At 39.4% G+C, this 6,826-nt stretch overlaps 1 long non-coding RNA gene across 1 annotated transcript; it reads right to left on the bottom strand.

The window, feature by feature from the left end:
- Positions 1–310: 310 nt before the first annotated feature.
- LOC147369603 (uncharacterized) lies at positions 311–1,173 on the bottom strand. The gene is made up of 2 exons (XR_015168475.1): positions 1,055–1,173; positions 311–694 (listed from the first exon to the last, which is right to left on the bottom strand). It is a non-coding gene; the product is annotated as an uncharacterized LOC147369603 (long non-coding RNA).
- Between the last annotated feature and the right edge of the window lie 5,653 nt (positions 1,174–6,826).

Genomic DNA, 6,826 nt, shown 5'->3' on the forward strand with positions numbered 1-6,826 from the left:
CAACAAGTGGCCAGGCCATGGCTCAAAACCACGTCCAACTCTATTTCCATTTTACTGGTGCTTTCCAAGCTATGGGACCCCTACCAGGGGCACACAGACAGAGCATCAAAGTACATGACCACACCTGGCAAGAAGTTTATTTCTGTTCCAGTTCTCTTTTAATCCCTTTTGTTCTGCCTAGGGCAAAGTCTCCTTTATATCTTTATAACACCTTTCATTTGCTAACCTCTCTCTTTTGAAACCAAGGAGGTGTAGGACTCTGTCTCAGAACCTTTGGCAGGTAATTTTTTTGATCTAGAATCTAATAACATTATTTTGCTTTATTTATTACAAGCAGTGTTGGTTTTTCCATTGATGTTTAAGATATTAACTTTTTCTTTGAAATAAATTTATATTTGAAGTTAAGAGAGTGTTGTTTTAAAACAAATGCTAAATAAATAATATATAGGTGGTTTGTGGAGATGGGCAAGTCATGAGAAAAATATCCAAATTACTGCAGCCTGAGAACACCCCATAGACCAGGCAAGTAGGAAGCGACACATAGAAGGAATTACAGGGTTTCTCTCGCTTCTTTCTCTTCCAGGGAGGAAGAGGACTTGGTCAGGTCCTGCTGCCCATAGAAGCCTGGGAGACTGTGGTTCTAAAGCCAGGGTCCACTGACTGATGCCAATCCAAGATGCTGTTTCCAAATCCTCTGTGAGAAGAAAAATAAGGACAATGTATATGTCAGTGCAAGAATGCCAGTTGTTCTTTCTTAGGTAAGAAAGTACTTTATTCTGGAACTGTGTTCTTGTCTTGGTACAAGTGCCCGTGTGTTAAATGTTCATGCTTTAGTGGTTGCTTGATGATAGTAGATGACCACTGTTTCTTGTAATTATTCTAATAGCTTTGCTTGGCAAAATAAAAAGCTGGCAGTCTTATCTTAACAGTATTTTTTTTCTATATATCACTGAATCTCTGCTCTAGGAGACTTCAATTGCAGGAAACAGCCTGCCTTCTATAGTTAGAGGAAAAAGGTATTGATAGGTCCAGCATTATAGTTGTGGTTACTAACAATGCAAAACAGCAAGCCATAAATCCTTATTGAACCCAGGCACTGATGTTTATCATTGAAGAGATCCTTCTTTCTCTCCAGTGTAACTAAATAAAGATGGAAGATTAGCGAAATAAGATAGCTGTTAAATTAAAGAAGAAAAAAGTTCAAGTTTCAAGGAGACTGTTACAAAAACAAACAAATATGCAAATAAACCAACCCCCAAACTCCTATACCAATATGTAGCTCTCAGTGGCCTCAAAGGCCATCTCACTTGAGATGGGCGAGCTGATAGCCCATTTAAAAGGACAGCCCCACTTCCTCTCATACTCTGATGATGGAAATGCAAACTGGTGTGTCAGCCTAACTCGACCTTGCAATTCCTTTTCCACTTATTTGCCTGGGAAAATATAACTGTGCACAAGTAATTAATTATAAGGCTACTTACAAAGGACATCATTTACAGTAAATAGTGAAGAGTTAGATACAACTTGAATATCCAATCCCAAGAGATTGGTTGGGTAAATCATGGCACATTGATAGACTGAAATAGTGCAAATATATCAAAATATGCTGTAGAGGAATACATAATGTCTTATAAAGATGTTAAGAATATATTGTTAAACGAGAAAAGCAGAAGAGTGAAACAGGTATGGAACACTGGATGAAGGATGATTTAGTTTTGATTTAAAAGACAGATACAGTATACCTGGATGGTGACATTATGGGTAAGTTCTCTTTTCTTCTTTTAGTGTGTAAAGATATTTTCTAAAAATCTCTACAGTAAAAATGTACTACTTTTACTTTAAGGGGGAAAAAAAAAGTGATTTCTTTAAATTGGGCTCCACTTAACCTGCTTAAATGGGTCAGCAGCCATACACCTAAGCTTAAAGTTGTGTATTTGAGGGCTTGCATTTTGCAGTGCTGACGTGCTTCCCCTAGAACCAAAGGGAGACACTAAACCTCTCTGCAAACTCTTTGTAGATTCCCATCTGTGACTTGATAAATATTTGATGCAGTGGCCAGTCAACATCCCTACATTAGTGAAACTTCTGCCCAGGAGCAACTGCACAGCTCTCAGCGATGAGATCGGAGTAAGTTAAAAAGAGTGTATTCATTATCTACTTCAAAGGGTTTGGTTTTTTTAGCTGGCAGTTTTGCAGACTGGCTTATTGGCTCTGCCGTCTACTGTGTGACAACCAAAAAACATACTACTGCAAGGAGGAGCCTGCTTCTTCCCTTCACAATATTTTCTTTCCTTTGTGTTCACAGCCCAGCAGGCAAATGCAGTATGCCTCACCCTCCTCCCTTCCCCTTGATTAAACAGCTGTGAATATGTAAAATGACTGTAGGATCTGTCCGTATCTTTAATGCCCAAAGCCTGAAATCCAGTCCCTCTGTCTGATACAGTTTTATATCATGAGATGGACCACTTATTCTTTCTACACCTTCATGGCTACAATGGATAATTAAAAAGTCAGCACTTTTGTTCCTAAATAGCTTGTGTTGACCGGTAGAATCAGTGAACAAAGTGTAGCAGGGCAGAGAAGGGACCTAAAAACTAGCTGAAATTAGTCACAACCATAGTGGCTTCCAGAAGGACCTGGACAAACTCCTACTCATTCCTCAAACCTCAGTTTAGATACTACCCTTTCCCGGAAACCTACCAGGATCCAGCTCCACAGTTTCAGGCTTGGATCCCTCCCCTGAACTTCCGTAACTACTGTGCTTCTAGTTACATGCTGGTTTATAGCTCTTTGCAGCCAACTTAGTTTCAAGAAGACTGTCCTGTCTACCACTGCCTAGCATAACCTCTGGCACTTTAAAAAGTACTGAATAAATAGTTACTAAATTGAATACATTTCTCTGGAAATGACTGCTGCAGAGGACTTAGAAACTTGCAGGATCATATGGTATCACATTTGAAAGGTTCCTTCATTAATTTCTCCATGCCCTACCTGCCATAGCTTCCCAAGCAAATAACTGTCCAGCCTTCTTACACACCCTAATGTCAAGGAGTTCACCTCCTTCAAAATAGTCGGAGGTAGACTTTAAGTGACTTAGGAAAATGAGTAAAATAAAAAATGAACCTGATGGGTCCTGAGTTAAATCAAGAAGTAGTTAATTCAGCTTCTCATTTTTCTGCTGGACCTTTCTCTCACCTGGGGGTCAAGCAAACCCCACCCAAGTGCCCACGATAGCAGTTTAAGCTCTGCTTTCCAAGCCAGAGGGCTATACAGTATGCCAAGGAGTTTTTGAACTCTAAGAGGAAAATGGAGTATTTTCTGAAGCATCATTTTTACTTGGAGAGCTGGAGGAGAAACATTTTTTAAATAGCTTTTTATTTACTTATTTTTGGCTGTGCTGGGTCTTCGTTGCTGTTTGGGCTTCTCACTGCAGCGGCTTCTCTTGTTGTGGAGCACAGGCTCTAGGGAGCTTGGGCTTCAGTACTTGCAGCACGTGGGCTCAGTAGTTGTGGCTCCTGGGCTCTCGAGCACAGGCTCAGTAGTTGTGGTGCACAGCCTCAGCTGCTTCGTGGCATGTGGGGTCTTCCTGGATCAGGGATTGAACCTGTGTCTCCTGCATTGACAGATGGATTTGTTACCACTGAGCCACCAGAGAAGCCTGAGGGGAAACATTTTCATATTAATATATATATATATATATATCATATATAGTATGGAGAAAAATACATGCATGATTTTAAAGAGATAACATAAGACTTAAAAGAAATTGATCAGCATCTTTTGGGCTGACCACTAAGACTTCTAGGGGTTAAAAATTCAATTTTGGTCTGATGGGTTACTTTGGTGGAAAAAATATGAAAAATACACCTGGCTTCACACATTATCATCTTTTACCACCTGGGAGTATTTGCATTCCATTGGTTTCTTTCAGAGATTGGAAAGACTTTAAAACTAGAAGGCATCAGTATATAATGGTGGGATTTCAGGCAGCATGAGTTGGGATAGAGCAATAGACCTTTCACGGAAGATGTCTTGCACTTATAAAGTCCATTGCCCAGTATTCTGTCAGCCTTAACAGTTAGTCCCAGTTCAGGATGGGAATGGTAAATGTCTTTTTGATTCAGTTTTGACAGTGTTTGAGCAGAGTATTTCCCCTCTAAAGCCTCAGTTTCCCTAGCTGTAAAATGAAATGAGAATATTTCCCTTGCTTCTGAGGGGTGTTGTGAGCTGCTGTATAAAAAGTACCCAGCTCAGTGCCCAGAACATGAGAAGCACTTAACGGTCATTCTTGTCAGCAGCACTTATAAAAGGAGCATGTGCTAAATTATACCCACCCCTGAATTTATGGACCTGGGCAAAAGTATAAATGGAGAAGTATACGTCTAAATATTTAAAAGTTATAAACAAGCTAACAACTGTTAAATATAGTAAAATATTTCCTATCCTTCCTACTTTTAAAACAAAATTGAATATTGGTCCTTTTTTGTCCTTAAACATTCTTTCTTTTCTCCTGTGGTAAGGACACATACACGAGATCTGGAGAACAAGTTTTATATGACTGAATATTAGCAAACTTTAAAGTTGACTGATCTTTAATTTTTTGCACAGATGTGGCAGTTTTGTTGTTTGGCTGAAAAACACATACATAATTCATACATTATGATATATTTATTACATAAAATTTTTTCCTCATTTTAGCAAAATTGCTAATTATGTTGTTATAATCATGATTTTTACATAATTTGCATTCTAATGGTAGTAATGCCGAATTAGTCGACCTTGCTTAAGTCATTATATTTTTATTTTTAAATTAATTTTAATATGAGCCTGGATGGAAGGGGTATTTGGGGGAGAATGGATACATGGATGTGTATGGCTGAATCCCTTCACTATTTTCCTAAAACTGTCACAACACTGTTAATTGGCTGTATGTTTGAGCTTAGTTGCTCAGTATTGTCTGACTCTTTGTGACCCGTTGGACTATAACCTGCCAGGTTCCTCTGTCCATGGGGATTCTCCAGGCAAGAATACTGGAGTGGGTTGCCATGCCCTCCTCCAGGGGATCTTCCCAACCCAGGGACTGAACCCATGTCTCCCACATTGCAGGTGGATTATTTACCATCTGAGTCATCAGGGAAGCCCAAGAATACTGGAGTGGGTAGCTTATCCCCTCTCCAGGGGAACTTCCCTAGCCAGGAACCGAACTAGGGTCTCCTGCATTGCAGGTGGATTCTTTACCAGCTCAGCTACCATTGGCTATACCCCAATACAAAATACAAAGTTCAAAAGAAAAAAAATTATTTTTAATATGGAAAAAACTCTTTATTTAGCCAATAGCAACTAAAATAGTCAATAATGTTATTGTAGTAACATTTACACTCAGAAATTAACAATGAATTTTATACATTAAAGTCCAAATAGTATGATAGGGTCTTATGTTAATTATTATAGAAAATATTATTAAATATTCTAATTCCATCTTATAAATCATTACCACTTATATTGCAGTTCTCACAGTCTCTCAAAGCAATATCTAGATCCATAAAATATTAATGTCTTACCCTTCAGCACCCAGCAAATTGGAAGCCTGCCCCAACTGGAAGCCTGATGTCCTTTTTTAAGAAATTTCGAGTCTGAAATATTATAAAGAAGACCAAAAATTGGCAATATTTTCTATGATTTATTCAAATCTCTATTTAACTGACACTGTACCTTGGTCTGTGTGTATGTGTGTGTGTGCTCAGCTGCTTCAGTCATGTCCGACTCTCTGCGACCCCATGGACCGTAGCCCACCAGGCTCCTCTGTCCATGGAATTCTCCAGAAAAGAATACTGAAGTGGGTTGCCATGCCCTCCTCCAGGGGATCGTCCCAACTCAGGGATCGAACTCATGTCTCTTACTGAGTCTGTGCTCTGGATCCCTTGAGCTGCAACAAATGAGCCCATGTACCACAACTACTGAGGCCTGTGCCCCAGAGCCAGCCAGTAGTTAGAGCCAGCAAATCGCAGCTACTGAGCTCACATGCTACAACTGTTGAAGCCTGTGCGCCCAGAGCCTGTGCTCCGCAAGTGAAGCCATCACAATGAGAACCCATGCACCACAAGGAGAGAGTAGCTCCCTGCTTGCCAGAATTAGATAAAGCCCATGTGCAGCACACACACACACACAAAGTGAATAAATGAAAAGAAGTTTGGAGATTATTTGTGTGCAAGTATTTTTATGGGGAAGGCTTGGTGGAACAGTGGTAAAGAATCTACCTGCCAATGCAGGAGACACGAGAGATGCGGGTTCGATCTCTAGGTCTGAAAGTTCCCCTGGAGGAGAAAATGGCAACCCATTCCAGTATTCTTGCCTGGAAAATCCCATGGACAGAGGAGCCTGGCGGGCTACAGGCCATGGGGTCACAGAGTCAGACACGACTGAGCACATACACGTTCTTTATAGTGATGCAAATATTTTTATTTGCATAAAAATATTTACTTGTTTTTGTTTTCCTATATTTTATAGGAATGTCACATTTGTTACACACTTCACATACAGTTTATTTCAGTTTAAGGAAAAGAGTTTCTCTAAGTTAAAAAGAATTCATCTTATAAAGGAAAAGAGCCAAACTTGTATCAGTTTGAATTTTGAAGTTCCTGCAAGCTTTGGCTAATATTATTGACAGCAAGCAGCAGTTCAAAGATAGCTATGGGCACTGCAAATTCAAAAATAATCATTTTGTTAAAGATTACCATTCTCTTTACTTAATGATCATCTTTTATTTCTTGTACAATTCTAGTGCATCTTGTTACTTTGTGTAAATTAAGTTTTATTGCTTTAATGG

Source organism: Bos grunniens, chromosome 7 (assembly GCF_055505025.1).
Source record: "Bos grunniens cultivar Pamir isolate PY7600 chromosome 7, Bosgru_T2T1.0, whole genome shotgun sequence".
Taxonomy (NCBI): domain Eukaryota; kingdom Metazoa; phylum Chordata; class Mammalia; order Artiodactyla; family Bovidae; genus Bos; species Bos grunniens.